We start from the raw sequence: 23,087 nt of genomic DNA on the forward strand, positions 1-23,087 counted from the left end.
GCATATGGCCATGTCTGAACTGGGGTGGTGTGTAGTGCAAAAAAACGATGGATTTAGGCCCAGATCTCTGTACTGGGGTGAATGTATGACATTGTTCTGCATTCTGTCCATCAACTGTTGTTTTGCATTTGTCACCCCAAGTGGGATGGGTATGCTCAGACGTGAGTCCCATGCTCTCCACACCACTGGAGTCAAGCTATCCTGGCTGAAGACGGCTGATAACCAGAAACCGGTCCTAGGATGCTTGATTCCGGTCCAGGAAAGACATGGCTTGGCAGTTCGGGTTGGACTGTTCCCTTGAGGCACAGGGTCAAGGCTGATTTGCATATGGCCATATCTGAACTGGGGTGGTGTGGAGTGCAAAAAACAATGGATTTCGGCCAAGATCTCTGTACTGGGGTGAATGTTTAACATTGTTCTGCATTCTGTCCATCAACTGTTGTTTTGCATTTTTCACCCCAAGTGGGATGGGTATGCTCAGACGTGAGTCCCATGCTCTCCACACCACTGGAGTCAAGCTATCCTGTCTGAAGACGGCTGATAGCCAGAAACCGGTCCTAGGATGCTTGATTCCGGTCCAGGAAAGACATGGCTTGGCAGTTCAGGCTGGACTGTTCCCATGAGGCACAGGGTCAAGGCTGATTTGCATATTGCGATTTCTGAACTGAGGGGGTGTGGAGTGCAACAAAACAATGGATTTAGGCCCAGATCTCTGTACTGGGGTGAATGTATGACATTGTTCTGCATTCTGTCCATCAACTGTTGTTTTGCATTTGTCACCCCAAGTGGGATGGGTATGCTCAGACGTGAGTCCCATGCTCTCCACACCACTGGAGTCAAGTTATCCTGGCTAAAGACGGCTGATAGCCAGAAACCGGTCCTAGGATGCTTGATTCCGGTCCAGGAAAGACATGGCTTGGCAGTTCGGGCTGGACTGTTCCCATGAGGCACAGGGTCAAGGCTCATTTGCATATGGCCATGTCTGAACTGGGGTGGTGTGGAGTGCAAAAAAACGATGGATTTCGGCCCAGATCTCTGTACTGGGGTGAATGTATGACATTGTTCTGGATTCTGTCCATCAACTGTTGTTTTCCCTTTGTCACCCCAAGTGGGATGGGTATGCTCAGACGTGAGTCCCATGCTCTCCACACCACTGGAGTCAAGCTATCTTGGCTGGAGATGGCTGATAGCCAGAAACTGGTCCTAGGATGCTTGATTCCGGTCCAGGAAAGACATGGCTTGGCAGTTCGGGCTGGACTGTTCCCATGAGGCACAGGGTCAAGGCTGATTTGCATATGGCCATGTCTGAACTGGGGTGGTGTGTAGTGCAAAAAAACGATGGATTTAGGCCCAGATCTCTGTACTGGGGTGAATGTATGACATTGTTCTGCATTCTGTCCATCAACTGTTGTTTTGCATTTGTCACCCCAAGTGGGATGGGTATGCTCAGACGTGAGTCCCATGCTCCCCACACCACTGGAGTCAAGCTATCTTGGCTGAAGACGGCTGATAGCCATAAACCGGTCCTAGGATGCTTGATTCCGGTCCAGGAAAGACATGGCGTGGCAGTTCGGGCTGGACTGTTCCCATGAGGCACAGGGTCAAGGCTCATTTGCATATGGCCATGTCTGAACTGGGGTGGTGTGGAGTGCAAAAAAAACGATGGATTTCGGCCCAGATCTCTGTACTGGGGTGAATGTATGACATTGTTCTGCATTCTGTCCATCAACTGTTGTTTTGCATTTGTCACCCCAAGTGGGATGGGTATGCTCAGACGTGAGTCCCATGCTCTCCACACCACTGGAGTCAAGCTATCTTGGCTGAAGACGGCTGATAGCCAGAAACCGGTCCTAGGATGCTTGATTCCGGTCCAGGAAAGACATGGCTTGGCAGTTCGGGCTGGACTGTTCCCATGAGGCACAGGGTCAAGGCTGATTTGCATATGGCCATGTCTGAACTGGGGTGGTGTGGAGTGCAAAAAAATGATGGATTTAGGCCCAGATCTCTGTACTGGGGTGAATGTATGACATTGTTCTGCATTCAGTCCATCAACTGTTGTTTTGCATTTGTCATCCCAAGTGGGATGGGTATGCTCAGATGTGAGTCCCATGCTCTCCACACCACTAGAGTCAAGCTAGAAACCGGTCCTAGGATGCTTGATTCCGGTCCAGGAAAGATATGGCTTGGCAGTTCCGGCTGGACTGTTCCCATGAGGCACAGGGTCATGGGTGATTTGCATATGGCTATGTCTGTACTGGGGTGGGAAGGAGTGCAAAAAACGATGGATTTAGGCCCAGATCTCTGTACTGGGGTGAATGTATGACATTGTTCTGCATTTTGTCCATCAACTGTTGTTTTGCATTTGTCACCCCAAGTGGGATGGGTATGCTCAGACGTGAGTCCCATGCTCTCCACAACCCTAGAGTCAAGCTAGAAACCGGTCCTAGGATGCTTGATTCCGGTCCAGGAAAGACATGGCTTGGCAGTTCGGGCTGGACTGTTCCCATGAGGCACAGGGTCAAGGCTGATTTGCATATGGCCATGTCTGAACTGGGGTGGTGTGGAGTGCAAAAAAATGATGGATTTAGGCCCAGATCTCTGTACTGGGGTGAATGTATGACATTGTTCTGCATTCAGTCCATCAACTGTTGTTTTGTATTTGTCACCCCAAGTGGAATGGGTATGCTCAGACGTGAGTCCCATGCTCTCCACACCACTGGAGTCAAGATATCCTGGCTGAAGACGCCTGATAGCCAGAAACCGGTCCTAGGATGCTTGATCCCGGTCCAGGAAAGACATGGCTTGGCAGTTCGGGCTGGACTGTTCCCATGAGGCACAGGGTCAAGGCTTATTTGCTTATGGCCATGTCTGAACTGGGGTGGTGTGGAGTTCAAAAAAACGATGGATTTACGCCCAGATCTCTGTACTGGGGTGAATGTATGACATTGTTCAGCATTCTGTCCATCAACTGTTGTTTTGCATTTGTCACCCCAAGTGGGATGGGTATGCTCAAACGTGAATCCTATGCTCTCTACACCACTGGAGTCAAGCTATCCTGGCTGAAGACGGCTGATAGCCAGAAACCGGTCCTAGGATGCTTGATTCCGGTCCAGGAAAGACATGGCTTGGCAGTTCAGCCTGGACTATTCCCATGAGGCACAGGGTCAAGGCTGATTTGCATATGGGCATGTCTGAACTGGGGTGGTGTGTAGTGCAAAAAAACGATGGATTTAGGCCCAGGTCTCTGTACTGGGGTGAATGTATGACATTGTTCTGCATTCTGTCCATCAACTGTTGTTTTGCATTTGTCATCCCAAGTGGGATGGGTATGCTCAGACGTGTGTCCCATGCTCTCCACACCACTGGAGTCAAGCTATCTTGGCTGGAGACGGCTGATAGCCAGAAACCGGTCCTAGGATGCTTGATTCCGGTCCAGGAAAGACATGGCTTAGCAGTTCGGGCTGGACTGTTCCCATGAGGCACAGGGTCAAGGCTGATTTGCATATGGCCATGTCTGAACTGGGGTGGTGTGTAGTGCAAAAAAACGATGGATTTAGGCCCAGATCTCTGTACTGGGGTGAATGTATGACATTGTTCTGCATTCTGTCCATCAACTGTTGTTTTGCATTTGTCACCCCAAGTGGGATGGGTATGCTCAGACGTGAGTCCCATGCTCTCCACACCACTGGAGTCAAGCTATCCTGGCTGAAGACGGCTGATAACCAGAAACCGGTCCTAGGATGCTTGATTCCGGTCCAGGAAAGACATGGCTTGGCAGTTCGGGTTGGACTGTTCCCTTGAGGCACAGGGTCAAGGCTGATTTGCATATGGCCATATCTGAACTGGGGTGGTGTGGAGTGCAAAAAACAATGGATTTCGGCCAAGATCTCTGTACTGGGGTGAATGTTTAACATTGTTCTGCATTCTGTCCATCAACTGTTGTTTTGCATTTTTCACCCCAAGTGGGATGGGTATGCTCAGACGTGAGTCCCATGCTCTCCACACCACTGGAGTCAAGCTATCCTGTCTGAAGACGGCTGATAGCCAGAAACCGGTCCTAGGATGCTTGATTCCGATCCAGGAAAGACATGGCTTGGCAGTTCAGGCTGGACTGTTCCCATGAGGCACAGGGTCAAGGCTGATTTGCATATGGCGATTTCTGAACTGAGGGGGTGTGGAGTGCAACAAAACAATGGATTTAGGCCCAGATCTCTGTACTGGGGTGAATGTATGACATTGTTCTGCATTCTGTCCATCAACTGTTGTTTTGCATTTGTCACCCCAAGTGGGATGGGTATGCTCAGACGTGAGTCCCATGCTCTCCACACCACTGGAGTCAAGTTATCCTGGCTAAAGACGGCTGATAGCCAGAAACCGGTCCTAGGATGCTTGATTCCGGTCCAGGAAAGACATGGCTTGGCAGTTCGGGCTGGACTGTTCCCATGAGGCACAGGGTCAAGGCTCATTTGCATATGGCCATGTCTGAACTGGGGTGGTGTGGAGTGCAAAAAAACGATGGATTTCGGCCCAGATCTCTGTACTGGGGTGAATGTATGACATTGTTCTGGATTCTGTCCATCAACTGTTGTTTTCCCTTTGTCACCCCAAGTGGGATGGGTATGCTCAGACGTGAGTCCCATGCTCTCCACACCACTGGAGTCAAGCTATCTTGGCTGGAGATGGCTGATAGCCAGAAACTGGTCCTAGGATGCTTGATTCCGGTCCAGGAAAGACATGGCTTGGCAGTTCGGGCTGGACTGTTCCCATGAGGCACAGGGTCAAGGCTGATTTGCATATGGCCATGTATGAACTGGGGTGGTGTGTAGTGCAAAAAAACGATGGATTTAGGCCCAGATCTCTGTACTGGGGTGAATGTATGACATTGTTCTGCATTCTGTCCATCAACTGTTGTTTTGCATTTGTCACCCCAAGTGGGATGGGTATGCTCAGACGTGAGTCCCATGCTCTCCACACTACTGGAGTCAAGCTATCCTGGCTGAAGACGGCTGATAACCAGAAACCGGTCCTAGGATGCTTGATTCCGGTCCAGGAAAGACGTGGCTTGGCAGTTCGGGCTGGACTGTTCCCTTGAGGCACAGGGTCAAGGCTGATTTGCATATGGCCATGTCTGAACTAGGGTGGTGTGGAGTGCAAAAAAACGATGGATTTAGGCCCAGATCTCTGTACTGGCGTGAATGTATGACATTGTTCTGCATTCTGTCCATCAACTGTTGTTTTGCATTTGTCACCCCAAGTGGGATGGGTATGCTCAGACGTGAGTCCCATGCTCTCCACACCACTGGAGTCAAGCTGTCCTGGCTGAAGATGGCTGATAGCCAGAAACTGGACCTAGGATGCTTGATTCCGGTCCAGGAAAGACATGGCTTGGCAGTTCGGGCTGGACTGTTCCCATGAGGCACAGGGTCAAGGCTGATTTGCATATGGCCATGTCTGAACTGGGGTGGGTGGAGTGCAAAAAAACGATGGATTTAGGCCCAGATCTCTGTACACGGGGGGAATGTATGACATTGTTCAGCATTCTGTCCATCAACTGTTGTTTTGCATTTGTCACCCCAAGTGGGATGGGTATGCTCAGACGTGAGTCCCATGCTCTCCACACCACTGGAGTCAAGCTATCCTGGCTGAAGACGGCTGATAGCCAGAAACAGGTCCTAGGATGCTTGATTCTAGTCCAGGAAAGACATGGCTTGGCAGTTCGGGCTGGACTGTTCCCATGAGGCACAGGGTCAAGGCTGATTTGCATATGGCCATGTCTGAACTGGGGTGGTGTGCAATGCAAAAAAAACGATGGATTTAGGCCCAGATCTCTGTACTGGGGTGAATGTATGACATTGTTCTGCATTCAGTCCATCAACTGTTGTTTTGCATTTGTCACCCCAAGTTGAATGGGCATGCTCAGACGTGAGTCCCATGCTCTCCACACCACTGGAGTCAAGATATCCTGGCTGAAGACGCCTGATAGCCAGAAACCAGTCCTAGGATGCTTGATTCCGGTCCAGGAAAGACATGGCTTGGCAGTTCGGGCTGGACTGTTCCCATGAGGCACAGGGTCAAGGCTGATTTGCTTATGGCCATGTCTGAACTGGGGTGGTGTGGAGTTCAAAAAAACTATGGATTTACGCCCAGATCTCTGTACTGGGGTGAATGTATAACATTGTTCTGCATTCTGTCCATCAACTGTTGTTTTGCATTTTTCACCCCAAGTGGGATGGGTATGCTCAGACGTGAGTCCCATGCTCTCCACACCACTGGAGTCAAGCTATCCTGTCTGAAGACGGCTGATAGCCAGAAGCGGGTCCTAGGATGCTTGATTCCGGTCCAGGAAAGACATGGCTTGGCAGTTCAGGCTGGACTATTCCCATGAGGCACAGGGTCAAGGCTGATTTGCATATGGCCATGTCTGAACTGGGGTGGTGTGGAGTGCAAAAAAACGATAGATTTAGGCCCAGATCTCTGTACTGGGGTGAATGTATGACATTGTTCTGCATTCTGTCCATCAACTGTTGTTTTGCAATCTTCGATTGCGGCCTTCTTCAGGACATAGATGACAATTGCTACTGCAAAAAACTATGTGATAAAATAATAGTGAAATTGGAACAATACAATATACAAACACCTGTGATATCTTTTTTGAAAAAATCTACAGGATTTGTTATCATCACCCATAATTTCACAGGTGGATACCTCACCTCACCTGGCAACAGCTCAGGACGTGAGTCCCATGCTCTCCACACCACTGGAGTCAAGCTATCTTGGCTAAAGACGGCTGATAGCCAGAAACCGGTCCTAGGGTGCTTGATTCCGGTCCAGGAAAGACATGGCTTGGCAGTTGGGGCTGGACTGTTCCCATGAGGCACAGGGTCAAGGCTGATTTGCATATGGGCATGTCTGAACTGGGGTGGTGTGTAGTGCAAAAAAACGATGGATTTAGGCCCAGGTCTCTGTACTGGGGTGAATGTATGACATTGTTCTGCATTCTGTCCATCAACTGTTGTTTTGCATTTGTCACCCCAAGAGGGATGGGTATGCTCAGACGTGTGTCCCATGCTCTCCACACCACTGGAGTCAAGCTATCTTGGCTGGAGACGGCTGATAGCCAGAAACCGGTCCTAGGATGCTTGATTCCGGTCCAGGAAAGACATGGCTTGGCAGTTCGGGCTGGACTGTTCCCATGAGGCACAGGGTCAAGGCTGATTTGCATATGGCCATGTCTGAACTGGGGTGGTGTGTAGTGCAAAAAAACGATGGATTTAGGCCCAGATCTCTGTACTGGGGTGAATGTATGACATTGTTCTGCATTCTGTCCATCAACTGTTGTTTTGCATTTGTCACCCCAAGTGGGATGGGTATGCTCAGACGTGAGTCCCATGCTCTCCACACCACTGGAGTCAAGCTATCCTGGCTGAAGACGGCTGATAACCAGAAACCGGTCCTAGGATGCTTGATTCCGGTCCAGGAAAGACATGGCTTGGCAGTTCGGGTTGGACTGTTCCCTTGAGGCACAGGGTCAAGGCTGATTTGCATATGGCCATGTCTGAACTGGGGTGGTGTGGAGTGCAAAAAACAATGGATTTCGGCCAAGATCTCTGTACTGGGGTGAATGTATAACATTGTTCTGCATTCTGTCCATCAACTGTTGTTTTGCATTTTTCACCCCAAGTGGGATGGGTATGCTCAGACGTGAGTCCCATGCTCTCCACACCACTGGAGTCAAGCTATCCTGTCTGAAGACGGCTGATAGCCAGAAGCGGGTCCTAGGATGCTTGATTCCGGTCCAGGAAAGACATGGCTTGGCAGTTCAGGCTGGACTGTTCCCATGAGGCACAGGGTCAAGGCTGATTTGCATATGGCCATTTCTGAACTGAGGGGGTGTGGAGTGCAACAAAACAATGGATTTAGGCCCAGATCTCTGTACTGGGGTGAATGTATGACATTGTTCTGCATTCTGTCCATCAACTGTTGTTTTGCATTTGTCACCCCAAGTGGGATGGGTATGCTCAGACGTGAGTCCCATGCTCTCCACACCACTGGAGTCAAGTTATCCTGGCTAAAGACGGCTGATAGCCAGAAACCGGTCCTAGGATGCTTGATTCCGGTCCAGGAAAGACATGGCTTGGCAGTTCGGGCTGGACTGTTCCCATGAGGCACAGGGTCAAGGCTCATTTGCATATGGCCATGTCTGAACTGGGGTGGTGTGGAGTGCAAAAAAACGATGGATTTCGGCCCAGATCTCTGTACTGGGGTGAATGTATGACATTGTTCTGCATTCTGTCCATCAACTGTTGTTTTGCATTTGTCACCCCAAGTGGGATGGGTATGCTCAGACGTGAGTCCCATGCTCTCCACACCACTGGAGTCAAGCTATCTTGGCTGAAGACGGCTGCTAGCCAGAAACTGGTCCTAGGATGCTTGATTCCGGTCCAGGAAAGACATGGCTTGGCAGTTCGGGCTGGACTGTTCCCATGAGGCACAGGGTCAAGGCTGATTTGCATATGGCCATGTCTGAACTGGGGTGGTGTGGAGTGCAAAAAACAATGGATTTCGGCCAAGATCTCTGTACTGGGGTGAATGTATAACATTGTTCTGCATTCTGTCCATCAACTGTTGTTTTGCATTTTTCACCCCAAGTGGGATGGGTATGCTCAGACGTGAGTCCCATGCTCTCCACACCACTGGAGTCAAGCTATCCTGTCTGAAGACGGCTGATAGCCAGAAACAGGTCCTAGGATGCTTGAGTCCGGTCCAGGAAAGACATGGCTTGGCAGTTCGGGCTGGACTGTTCCCATGAGGCACAGGGTCAAGGCTGATTTGCATATGGCCATGTCTGAACTGAGGGGGTGTGGAGTGCAACAAAACAATGGATTTAGGCCCAGATCTCTGTACTGGGGTGAATGTATGACATTGTTCTGCATTCTGTCCATCAACTGTTGTTTTGCATTTGTCACCCCAAGTGGGATGGGTATGCTCAGACGTGAGTCCCATGCTCTCCACACCACTGGAATCAAGCTATCTTGGCTGAAGACGGCTGATAGCCAGAAACCGGTCCTAGGATGCTTGATTCCGGTCCAGGAAAGACATGGCGTGGCAGTTCGGGCTGGACTGTTCCCATGAGGCACAGGGTCAAGGCTCATTTGCATATGGCCATGTCTGAACTGGGGTGGTGTGGAGTGCAAAAAAACGATGGATTTCGGCCCAGATCTCTGTACTGGGGTGAATGTATGACATTGTTCTGCATTCTGTCCATCAACTGTTGTTTTGCATTTGTCACCCCAAGTGGGATGGGTATGCTCAGACGTGAGTCCCATGCTCTCCACACCACTGGAGTCAAGCTATCTTGGCTGAAGACGGCTGATAGCCAGAAACCGGTCCTAGGATGCTTGATTCCGGTCCAGGAAAGACATGGCTTGGCAGTTCGGGCTGGACTGTTCCCATGAGGCACAGGGTCAAGGCTGATTTGCATATGGCCATGTCTGAACTGGGGTGGTGTGGAGTGCAAAAAATGATGGATTTAGGCCCAGATCTCTGTACTGGGGTGAATGAATGACATTGTTCTGCATTCAGTCCATCAACTGTTGTTTTGCATTTGTCATCCCAAGTGGGATGGGTATGCTCAGATGTGAGTCCCATGCTCTCCACACCACTAGAGTCAAGCTAGAAACCGGTCCTAGGATGCTTGATTCCGGTCCAGGAAAGATATGGCTTGGCAGTTCCGGCTGGACTGTTCTCATGAGGCACAGGGTCATGGGTGATTTGCATATGGCTATGTCTGTACTGGGGTGGGAAGGAGTGCAAAAAAACGATGGATTTAGGCCCAGATCTCTGTACTGGGGTGAATGTATGACATTGTTCTGCATTCTGTCCATCAACTGTTGTTTTGCATTTGTCACCCCAAGTGGGATGGGTATGCTCAGACGTGAATCCCATGCTCTCCACACCACTAGAGTCAAGCTAGAAACCGGTCCTAGGATGCTTGATTCCGGTCCAGGAAAGACATGGCTTGGCAGTTCGGGCTGGACTGTTCCCATGAGGCACAGGGTCAAGGCTGATTTGCATATGGCCATGTCTGAACTGGGGTGGTGTGGAGTGCAAAAAAATGATGGATTTAGGCCCAGATCTCTGTACTGGGGTGAATGTATGACATTGTTCTGCATTCAGTCCATCAACTGTTGTTTTGTATTTGTCACCCCAAGTGGAATGGGTATGCTCAGACGTGAGTCCCATGCTCTCCACACCACTGGAGTCAAGATATCCTGGCTGAAGACGCCTGATAGCCAGAAACCGGTCCTAGGATGCTTGATCCCGGTCCAGGAAAGACATGGCTTGGCAGTTCAGGCTGGACTGTTCCCATGAGGCACAGGGTCAAGGCTTATTTGCTTATGGCCATGTCTGAACTGGGGTGGTGTGGAGTTCAAAAAAACGATGGATTTACGCCCAGATCTCTGTACTGGGGTGAATGTATGACATTGTTCAGCATTCTGTCCATCAACTGTTGTTTTGCATTTGTCACCCCAAGTGGGATGGGTATGCTCAGACGTGAATCCTATGCTCTCTACACCACTGGAGTCAAGCTATCCTGGCTGAAGACGGCTGATAGCCAGAAACCGGTCCTAGGATGCTTGATTCCGGTCCAGGAAAGACATGGCTTGGCAGTTCAGGCTGGACTATTCCCATGAGGCACAGGGTCAAGGCTGATTTGCATATGGCCATGTCTGAACTGGGGTGGTGTGGAGTGCAAAAAAACGATGGATTTAGGCCCAGATCTCTGTACTGGGGTGAATGTATGGACATTGTTCTGCATTCTGTCCATCAACTGTTGTTTTGTATTTGTCATCCCAAGTGGGATGGGTATGCTCAGACGTGAGTCCCATGCTCTCCACACCACTAGAGTCAAGCTAGAAACCGGTCCTAGGATGCTTGATTCCGGTCCAGGAAAGATATGGCTTGGCAGTTCCGGCTGGACTGTTCCCATGAGGCACAGGGTCATGGGTGATTTGCATATGGCCATGTCTGAACTGGGGTGGGAAGGAGTGCAAAAAAACGATGGATTTAGGCCCAGATCTCTGTACTGGGGTGAATGTATGACATTGTTCTGCATTCTGTCCATCAACTGTTGTTTTGCAATGTTCGATTGCGGCTTTCTTCAGGACATAGATGACAATTGATACTGCAAAAAACAATGTGATAAAATAATAGTGAAATTGGAACAATACAATATACAAACACCTGTGATATCTTTTTTGAAAAAATCTACAGGATTTGTTGTCATCACCCATAATTTTACGGGTGGATACCTCACCTCACCTGGCAACAGCTCAGGACGTGAGTCCCATGCTCTCCACACCACTGGAGTCAAGCTATCTTGGCTAAAGACGGCTGATAGCCAGAAACCGGTCCTAGGATGCTTGATTCCGGTCCAGGAAAGACATGGCTTGGCAGTTCGGGCTGGACTGTTCCCATGAGGCACAGGGTCAAGGCTGATTTGCATATGGCCATGTCTGAACTGGGGTGGTGTGGAGTGCAAAAAAAAGATGGATTTAAGCCCAGATCTCTGTACTGGGGTGAATGTATGACATTGTTCTGCATTCAGTCAATCAACTGTTGTTTTGCATTTGTCACCCCAAGTGGAATGGTTATGCTCAGACGTGAGTCCCATGCTCTCCACACCACTGGAGTCAAGATATCCTGGCTGAAGACGCCTGATAGCCAGAAACCGGTCCTAGGATGCTTGATCCCGGTCCAGGAAGGACATGGCTTGGCAGTTCGGGCTGGACTGTTCCCATGAGGCACAGGGTCAAGGCTGATTTGCATATGGCCATGTCTGAACTGGGGTGGTGTGTAGTGCAAAAAAACGATGGATTTAGGCCCAGATCTCTGTACTGGGGTGAATGTATGACATTGTACTGCATTCTGTCCATCAACTGTTGTTTTGCATTTGTCACCCCAAGTGGGATGGGTATGCTCAGACGTGAGTCCCATGCTCTCCACACCACTGGAGTCAAGCTATCCTGGCTGAAGACGGCTGATAACCAGAAACCGGTCCTAGGATGCTTGATTCCGGTCCAGGAAAGACATGGCTTGGCAGTTCGGGTTGGACTGTTCCCTTGAGGCACAGGGTCAAGGCTGATTTGCATATGGCCATGTCTGAACTGGGGTGGTGTGGAGTGCAAAAAACAATGGATTTCGGCCAAGATCTCTGTACTGGGGTGAATGTTTAACATTGTTCTGCATTCTGTCCATCAACTGTTGTTTTGCATTTTTCACCCCAAGTGGGATGGGTATGCTCAGACGTGAGTCCCATGCTCTCCACACCACCGGAGTCAAGCTATCCTGTCTGAAGACGGCTGATAGCCAGAAACCGGTCCTAGGATGCTTGATTCCGGTCCAGGAAAGACATGGCTTGGCAGTTCAGGCTGGACTGTTCCCATGAGGCACAGGGTCAAGGCTGATTTGCATATGGCGATTTCTGAACTGAGGGTGGTGTGGAGAGCAAAAAAACAATGGATTTCGGCCCAGATCTCTGTACTGGGGTGAATGTATGACATTGTTCTGCATTCTGTCCATCAACTGTTGTTTTGCATTTGTCACCCCAAGTGGGATGGGTATGCTCAGACGTGAGTCCCATGCTCTCCACACCACTGGAGTCAAGCTATCTTGGCTGAAGACAGCTGATAGCCAGAAACCGGTCCTAGGATGCTTGATTCCGGTCCAGGAAAGACATGGCTTGGCAGTTCGGGCTGGACTGTTCCCATGAGGCACAGGGTCAAGGCTGATTTGCATATGGCCATGTCTGAACTGGGGTGGTGTGGAGTGCAAAAAAAAGATGGATTTAAGCCCAGATCTCTGTACTGGGGTGAATGTATGACATTGTTCTGCATTCAGTCAATCAACTGTTGTTTTGCATTTGTCACCCCAAGTGGAATGGGTATGCTCAGACGTGAGTCCCATGCTCTCCACACCACTGGAGTCAAGATATCCTGGCTGAAGACGCCTGATAGCCAGAAACCGGTCCTAGGATGCTTGATCCCGGTCCAGGAAGGACATGGCTTGGCAGTTCGGGCTGGACTGTTCCCATGAGGCACAGGGTCAAGGCTGATTTGCATATGGCCATGTCTGAACTGGGGTGGTGTGGAGTGCAAAAAACAATGGATTTCGGCCAAGATCTCTGTACTGGGGTGAATGTATAACATTGTTCTGCATTCTGTCCATCAACTGTTGTTTTGCATTTTTCACCCCAAGTGGGATGGGTATGCTCAGACGTGAGTCCCATGCTCTCCACACCACTGGAGTCAAGCTATCCTGTCTGAAGACGGCTGATAGCCAGAAACGGGTCCTAGGATGCTTGATTCCGGTCCAGGAAAGACATGGCTTGGCAGTTCAGGCTGGACTGTTCCCATGAGGCACAGGGTCAAGGCTGATTTGCATATGGCCATTTCTGAACTGAGGGGGTGTGGAGTGCAACAAAACAATGGATTTAGGCCCAGATCTCTGTACTGGGGTGAATGTATGACAATGTTCTGCATTCTGTCCATCAACTGTTGTTTTGCATTTGTCACCCCAAGTGGGATGGGTATGCTCAGACGTGAGTCCCATGCTCTCCACACCACTGGAGTCAAGTTATCCTGGCTAAAGACGGCTGATAGCCAGAAACCGGTCCTAGGATGCTTGATTCCGGTCCAGGAAAGACATGGCTTGGCAGTTCGGGCTGGACTGTTCCCATGAGGCACAGGGTCAAGGCTCATTTGCATATGGCCATGTCTGAACTGGGGTGGTGTGGAGTGCAAAAAAATGATGGATTTCGGCTCAGATCTCTGTACTGGGGTGAATGTATGACATTGTTCTGCATTCTGTCCATCAACTGTTGTTTTGCATTTGTCACCCCAAGTGGGATGGGTATGCTCAGACGTGAGTCCCATGCTCTCCACACCACTGGAGTCAAGCTATCTTGGCTGAAGACGGCTGATAGCCAGAAACCGGTCCTAGGATGCTTGATTCCGGTCCAGGAAAGACATGGCTTGGCAGTTCGGGCTGGACTGTTCCCATGAGGCACAGGGTCAAGGCTGATTTGCATATGGCCATGTCTGAACTGGGGTGGTGTGGAGTGCAAAAAACAATGGATTTCGGCCAAGATCTCTGTACTGGGGTGAATGTATAACATTGTTCTGCATTCTGTCCATCAACTGTTGTTTTGCATTTTTCACCCCAAGTGGGATGGGTATGCTCAGACGTGAGTCCCATGCTCTCCACTCCACTGGAGTCAAGCTATCCTGTCTGAAGACGGCTGATAGCCAGAAACGGGTCCTAGGATGCTTGATTCCGGTCCAGGAAAGACATGGCTTGGCAGTTCAGGCTGGACTGTTCCCATGAGGCACAGGGTCAAGGCTGATTTGCATATGGCCATTTCTGAACTGAGGGGGTGTGGAGTGCAACAAAACAATGGATTTAGGCCCAGATCTCTGTACTGGGGTGAATGTATGACATTGTTCTGCATTCTGTCCATCAACTGTTGTTTTGCATTTGTCACCCCAAGTGGGATGGGTATGCTCAGACGTGAGTCCCATGCTCTCCACACCACTGGAGTCAAGCTATCTTGGCTGAAGACGGCTGATAGCCAGAAACCGGTCCTAGGATGCTTGATTCCGGTCCAGGAAAGACATGGCGTGGCAGTTCGGGCTGGACTGTTCCCATGAGGCACAGGGTCAAGGCTCATTTGCATATGGCCATGTCTGAACTGGGGTGGTTTGGAGTGCAAAAAAACGATGGATTTCGGCCCAGATCTCTGTACTGGGGTGAATGTATGACATTGTTCTGCATTCTGTCCATCAACTGTTGTTTTGCATTTGTCACCCCAAGTGGGATGGGTATGCTCAGACGTGAGTCCCATGCTCTCCACACCACTGGAGTCAAGCTATCTTGGCTGAAGACGGCTGATAGCCAGAAACCGGTCCTAGGATGCTTGATTCCGGTCCAGGAAAGACATGGCTTGGCAGTTCGGGCTGGACTGTTCCCATGAGGCACAGGGTCAAGGCTGATTTGCATATGGCCATGTCTGAACTGGGGTGGTGTGGAGTGCAAAAAAATGATGGATTTAGGCCCAGATCTCTGTACTGGGGTGAATGTATGACATTGTTCTGCATTCAGTCCATCAACTGTTGTTTTGCATTTGTCATCCCAAGTGGGATGGGTATGCTCAGATGTGAGTCCCATGCTCTCCACACCACTAGAGTCAAGCTAGAAACCGGTCCTAGGATGCTTGATTCCGGTCCAGGAAAGATATGGCTTGGCAGTTCCGGCTGGACTGTTCCCATGAGGCACAGGGTCATGGGTGATTTGCATATGGCTATGTCTGTACTGGGGTGGGAAGGAGTGCAAAAAAACGATGGATTTAGGCCCAGATCTCTGTACTGGGGTGAATGTATGACATTGTTCTGCATTCTGTCCATCAACTGTTGTTTTGCATTTGTCACCCCAAGTGGGATGGGTATGCTCAGACGTGAGTCCCATGCTCTCCACACCACTAGAGTCAAGCTAGAAACCGGTCCTAGGATGCTTGATTCCGGTCCAGGAAAGACATGGCTTGGCAGTTCGGGCTGGACTGTTCCCATGAGGCACAGGGTCAAGGCTGATTTGCATATGGACATGTCTGAACTGGGGTGGTGTGGAGTGCAAAAAAATGATGGATTTAGGCCCAGATCTCTGTACTGGGGTGAATGTATGACATTGTTCTGCATTCAGTCCATCAACTGTTGTTTTGTATTTGTCACCCCAAGTGGAATGGGTATGCTCAGACGTGAGTCCCATGCTCTCCACACCACTGGAGTCAAGATATCCTGGCTGAAGACGCCTGATAGCCAGAAACCGGTCCTAGGATGCTTGATCCCGGTCCAGGAAAGACATGGCTTGGCAGTTCGGGCTGGACTGTTCCCATGAGGCACAGGGTCAAGGCTTATTTGCTTATGGCCATGTCTGAACTGGGGTGGTGTGGAGTTCAAAAAAACGATGGATTTACGCCCAGATCTCTGTACTGGGGTGAATGTATGACATTGTTCAGCATTCTGTCCATCAACTGTTGTTTTGCATTTGTCACCCCAAGTGGGATGGGTATGCTCAGACGTGAATCCTATGCTCTCTACACCACTGGAGTCAAGCTATCCTGGCTGAAGACGGCTGATAGCCAGAAACCGGTCCTAGGATGCTTGATTCCGGTCCAGGAAAGACATGGCTTGGCAGTTCAGGCTGGACTATTCCCATGAGGCACAGGGTCAAGGCTGATTTGCATATGGCCATGTCTGAACTGGGGTGGTGTGGAGTGCAAAAAAACGATGGATTTAGGCCCAGATCTCTGTACTGGGGTGAATGTATGGACATTGTTCTGCATTCTGTCCATCAACTGTTGTTTTGCATTTGTCATCCCAAGTGGGATGGGTATGCTCAGACGAGAGTCCCATGCTCTCCACACCACTAGTGTCAAGCTAGAAACCGGTCCTAGGATGCTTGATTCCGGTCCAGGAAAGATATGGCTTGGCAGTTCCGGCTGGACTGTTCCCATGAGGCACAGGGTCATGGGTGATTTGCATATGGCCATGTCTGAACTGGGGTGGGAAGGAGTGCAAAAAAACGATGGATTTAGGCCCAGATCTCTGTACTGGGGTGAATGTATGACATTGTTCTGCATTCTGTCCATCAACTGTTGTTTTGCAATCTTCGATTGCGGCTTTCTTCAGGACATAGATGACAATTGCTACTGCAAAAAACTATGTGATAAAATAATAGTGAAATTGGAACAATACAATATACAAACACCTGTGATATCTTTTTTGAAAAAATCTACAGGATTTGTTGTCATCACCCATAATTTCACGGGTGGATACCTCACCTCACCTGGCAACAGCTCAGGACGTGAGTCCCATGCTCTCCACACCACTCGAGTCAAGCTATCTTGGCTAAAGACGGCTGATAGCCAGAAACCGGTCCTAGGGTGCTTGATTCCGGTCCAGGAAAGACATGGCTTGGCAGTTCGGGTTGGACTGTTCCCTTGAGGCACAGGGTCAAGGCTGATTTGCTTATGGCCATGTCTGAACTGGGGTGGTGTGGAGTGCAAAAAACAATGGATTTCGGCCAAGATCTCTGTACTGGGGTGAATGTTTAACATTGTTCTGCATTCTGTCCATCAACTGTTGTTTTGCATTTTTCACCCCAAGTGGGATGGGTATGCTCAGACGTGAGTCCCATGCTCTCCACACCACTGGAGTCAAGCTATCCTGTCTGAAGACGGCTGATAGCCAGAAACGGGTCCTAGGATGCTTGATTCCGGTCCAGGAAAGACATGGCTTGGCAGTTCAGGCTGGACTGTTCCCATGAGGCACAGGGTCAAGGCTGATTTGCATATGGCGATTTCTGAACTGAGGGGGTGTGGAGTGCAACAAAACAATGGATTTAGGCCCAGATCTCTGTACTGGGTTGAATGTATGACATTGTTCTGCATTCTGTCCATCAACTGTTGTTTTGCATTTGTCACCCCAAGTGGGATGGGTATGCTCAGACGTGAGTCCCATGCTCTCCACACCACTGGAGTCAAGTTATCCTGGCTAAAGACGGCTGATAGCCAGAAACCGGTCCTAGGATGCTTGATTCCGGTCCAGGAAAGACATGGCTTGGCAGTTCGGGCTGGACTGTTCCCATGAGGCACAGGGTCAAGGCTCATTTGCATATGGCCATGTCTGAACTGGGGTGGTGTGGAGTGCAAAAAAACGATGGATTTCGGCCCAGATCTCTGTACTGGGGTGAATGTATGACATTGTTCTGCATTCTGTCCATCAACTGTTGTTTTGCATTTGTCACCCCAAGTGGGATGGGTATGCTCAGACGTGAGTCCCATGCTCTCCACACCACTGGAGTCAAGCTATCTTGGCTGAAGACAGCTGATAGCCAGAAACCGGTCCTAGGATGCTTGATTCCGGTCCAGGAAAGACATGGCTTGGCAGTTCGGGCTGGACTGTTCCCATGAGGCACAGGGTCAAGGCTGATTTGCATATGGCCATGTCTGAACTGGGGTGGTGTGGAGTGCAAAAAAAAGATGGATTTAAGCCCAGATCTCTGTACTGGGGTGAATGTATGACATTGTTCTGCATTCAGTCCATCAACTGTTGTTTTGCATTTGTCACCCCAAGTGGAATGGGTATGCTCAGACGTGAGTCCCATGCTCTCCACACCACTGGAGTCAAGATATCCTGGCTGAAGACGCCTGATAGCCAGAAACCGGTCCTAGGATGCTTGATCCCGGTCCAGGAAGGACATGGCTTGGCAGTTCGGGCTGGACTGTTCCCATGAGGCACAGGGTCAAGGCTGATTTGCTTATGGCCATGTCTGAACTGGGGTGGTGTGGAGTTCAAAAAAACGATGGATTTACGCCCAGATCTCTGTACTGGGGTGAATGTATGACATTGTTCAGCATTCTGTCCATCAACTGTTGTTTTGCATTTGTCACCCCAAGTGGGATGGGTATGCTCAGACGTGAATCCTATGCTCTCTACACCACTGGAGTCAAGCTATCCTGGCTGAAGACGGCTGATAGCCAGAAACCGGTCCTAGGATGCTTGATTCCGGTCCAGGAAAGACATGGCTTGGCAGTTCAGGCTGGACTATTCCCATGAGGCACAGGGTCAAGGCTGATTTGCATATGGCCATGTCTGAACTGGGGTGGTGTGGAGTGCAAAAAAACGATGGATTTTGGCCCAGATCTCTGTACTGGGGTGAATGTATGACATTGTTCTGCATTCTGTCCATCAACTGTTGTTTTGCATTTGTCACCCCAAGTGGGATGGGTATGCTCAGACGTGAGTCCCATGCTCTCCACACCACTGGAGTCAAGCTATCTTGGCTGAAGACGGCTGATAGCCAGAAACCGGTCCTAGGATGCTTGATTCCGGTCCAGGAAAGACATGGCTTGGCAGTTCGGGCTGGACTGTTCCCATGAGGCACAGGGTCAAGGCTGATTTGCATATGGCCATGTCTGAACTGGGGTGGTGTGGAGTGCAAAAAAATGATGGATTTAGGCCCAGATCTCTGTACTGGGGTGAATGTATGACATTGTTCTGCATTCAGTCCATCAACTGTTGTTTTGCATTTGTCATCCCAAGTGGGATGGGTATGCTCAGATGTGAGTCCCATGCTCTCCACACCACTAGAGTCAAGCTAGAAACCGGTCCTAGGATGCTTGATTCCGGTCCAGGAAAGATATGGCTTGGCAGTTCCGGCTGGACTGTTCCCATGAGGCACAGGGTCATGGGTGATTTGCATATGGCTATGTCTGTACTGGGGTGGGAAGGAGTGCAAAAAAACGATGGATTTAGGCCCAGATCTCTGTACTGGGGTGAATGTATGACATTGTTCTGCATTCTGTCCATCAACTGTTGTTTTGCATTTGTCACCCCAAGTGGGATGGGTATGCTCAGACGTGAGTCCCATGCTCTCCACACCACTAGAGTCAAGCTAGAAACCGGTCCTAGGATGCTTGATTCCGGTCCAGGAAAGACATGGCTTGGCAGTTCGGGCTGGACTGTTCCCATGAGGCACAGGGTCAAGGCTGATTTGCATATGGACATGTCTGAACTGGGGTGGTGTGGAGTGCAAAAAAATGATGGATTTAGGCCCAGATCTCTGTACTGGGGTGAATGTATGACATTGTTCTGCATTCAGTCCATCAACTGTTGTTTTGTATTTGTCACCCCAAGTGGAATGGGTATGCTCAGACGTGAGTCCCATGCTCTCCACACCACTGGAGTCAAGATATCCTGGCTGAAGACGCCTGATAGCCAGAAACCGGTCCTAGGATGCTTGATCCCGGTCCAGGAAAGACATGGCTTGGCAGTTCGGGCTGGACTGTTCCCATGAGGCACAGGGTCAAGGCTTATTTGCTTATGGCCATGTCTGAACTGGGGTGGTGTGGAGTTCAAAAAAACGATGGATTTACGCCCAGATCTCTGTACTGGGGTGAATGTATGACATTGTTCAGCATTCTGTCCATCAACTGTTGTTTTGCATTTGTCACCCCAAGTGGGATGGGTATGCTCAGACGTGAATCCTATGCTCTCTACACCACTGGAGTCAAGCTATCCTGGCTGAAGACGGCTGATAGCCAGAAACCGGTCCTAGGATGCTTGATTCCGGTCCAGGAAAGACATGGCTTGGCAGTTCAGGCTGGACTATTCCCATGAGGCACAGGGTCAAGGCTGATTTGCATATGGCCATGTCTGAACTGGGGTGGTGTGGAGTGCAAAAAAACGATGGATTTAGGCCCAGATCTCTGTACTGGGGTGAATGTATGGACATTGTTCTGCATTCTGTCCATCAACTGTTGTTTTGCATTTGTCATCCCAAGTGGGATGGGTATGCTCAGACGAGAGTCCCATGCTCTCCACACCACTAGAGTCAAGCTAGAAACCGGTCCTAGGATGCTTGATTCCGGTCCAGGAAAGATATGGCTTGGCAGTTCCGGCTGGACTGTTCCCATGAGGCGCAGGGTCATGGGTGATTTGCATATGGCCATGTCTGAACTGGGGTGGGAAGGAGTGCAAAAAAACGATGGATTTAGGCCCAGATCTCTGTACTGGGGTGAATGTATGACATTGTTCTGCATTCTGTCCATCAACTGTTGTTTTGCAATCTTCTATTGCGGCTTTCTTCAGGACATAGATGACAATTGCTACTGCAAAAAACTATGTGATAAAATAATAGTGAAATTGGAACAATACAATATACAAACACCTGTGATATCTTTTTTGAAAAAATCTACAGGATTTGTTGTCATCACCCATAATTTCACGGGTGGATACCTCACCTCACCTGGCAACAGCTCAGGACGTGAGTCCCATGCTCTCCACACCACTCGAGTCAAGCTATCTTGGCTAAAGACGGCTGATAGCCAGAAACCGGTCCTAGGGTGCTTGATTCCGGTCCAGGAAAGACATGGCTTGGCAGTTCGGGTTGGACTGTTCCCTTGAGGCACAGGGTCAAGGCTGATTTGCTTATGGCCATGTCTGAACTGGGGTGGTGTGGAGTGCAAAAAACAATGGATTTCGGCCAAGATCTCTGTACTGGGGTGAATGTTTAACATTGTTCTGCATTCTGTCCATCAACTGTTGTTTTGCATTTTTCACCCCAAGTGGGATGGGTATGCTCAGACGTGAGTCCCATGCTCTCCACACCACTGGAGTCAAGCTATCCTGTCTGAAGACGGCTGATAGCCAGAAACGGGTCCTAGGATGCTTGATTCCGGTCCAGGAAAGACATGGCTTGGCAGTTCAGGCTGGACTGTTCCCATGAGGCACAGGGTCAAGGCTGATTTGCATATGGCGATTTCTGAACTGAGGGGGTGTGGAGTGCAACAAAACAATGGATTTAGGCCCAGATCTCTGTACTGGGTTGAATGTATGACATTGTTCTGCATTCTGTCCATCAACTGTTGTTTTGCATTTGTCACCCCAAGTGGGATGGGTATGCTCAGACGTGAGTCCCATGCTCTCCACACCACTGGAGTCAAGTTATCCTGGCTAAAGACGGCTGATAGCCAGAAACCGGTCCTAGGATGCTTGATTCCGGTCCAGGAAAGACATGGCTTGGCAGTTCGGGCTGGACTGTTCCCATGAGGCACAGGGTCAAGGCTCATTTGCATATGGCCATGTCTGAACTGGGGTGGTGTGGAGTGCAAAAAAACGATGGATTTCGGCTCAGATCTCTGTACTGGGGTGAATGTATGACATTGTTCTGCATTCTGTCCATCAACTGTTGTTTTGCATTTGTCACCCCAAGTGGGATGGGTATGCTCAGACGTGAGTCCCATGCTCTCCACACCACTGGAGTCAAGCTATCTTGGCTGAAGACAGCTGATAGCCAGAAACCGGTCCTAGGATGCTTGATTCCGGTCCAGGAAAGACATGGCTTGGCAGTTCGGGCTGGACTGTTCCCATGAGGCACAGGGTCAAGGCTGATTTGCATATGGCCATGTCTGAACTGGGGTGGTGTGGAGTGCAAAAAAAAGATGGATTTAAGCCCAGATCTCTGTACTGGGGTGAATGTATGACATTGTTCTGCATTCAGTCCATCAACTGTTGTTTTGCATTTGTCACCCCAAGTGGAATGGGTATGCTCAGACGTGAGTCCCATGCTCTCCACACCACTGGAGTCAAGATATCCTGGCTGAAGACGCCTGATAGCCAGAAACCGGTCCTAGGATGCTTGATCCCGGTCCAGGAAGGACATGGCTTGGCAGTTCGGGCTGGACTGTTCCCATGAGGCACAGGGTCAAGGCTGATTTGCTTATGGCCATGTCTGAACTGGGGTGGTGTGGAGTTCAAAAAAACGATGGATTTACGCCCAGATCTCTGTACTGGGGTGAATGTATGACATTGTTCAGCATTCTGTCCATCAACTGTTGTTTTGCATTTGTCACCCCAAGTGGGATGGGTATGCTCAGACGTGAATCCTATGCTCTCTACACCACTGGAGTCAAGCTATCCTGGCTGAAGACGGCTGATAGCCAGAAACCGGTCCTAGGATGCTTGATTCCGGTCCAGGAAAGACATGGCTTGGCAGTTCAGGCTGGACTATTCCCATGAGGCACAGGGTCAAGGCTGATTTGCATATGGCCATGTCTGAACTGGGGTGGTGTGGAGTGCAAAAAAACGATGGATTTAGGCCCAGATCTCTGTACTGGGGTGAATGTATGGACATTGTTCTGCATTCTGTCCATCAACTGTTGTTTTGCATTTGTCATCCCAAGTGGGATGGGTATGCTCAGACGTGAGTCCCATGCTCTCCACACCACTAGAGTCAAGCTAGAAACCGGTCCTAGGATGCTTGATTCCGGTCCAGGAAAGATATGGCTTGGCAGTTCCGGCTGGACTGTTCCCATGAGGCACATGGTCATGGGTGATTTGCATATGGCCATGTCTGAACTGGGGTGGGAAGGAGTGCAAAAAAACGATGGATTTAGGCCCAGATCTCTGTACTGGGGTGAATGTATGACATTGTTCTGCATTCTGTCCATCAACTGTTGTTTTGCAATCTTC

This window comes from Lissotriton helveticus, chromosome 7, assembly GCF_964261635.1.
Source record: "Lissotriton helveticus chromosome 7, aLisHel1.1, whole genome shotgun sequence".
Classification (NCBI taxonomy): domain Eukaryota; kingdom Metazoa; phylum Chordata; class Amphibia; order Caudata; family Salamandridae; genus Lissotriton; species Lissotriton helveticus.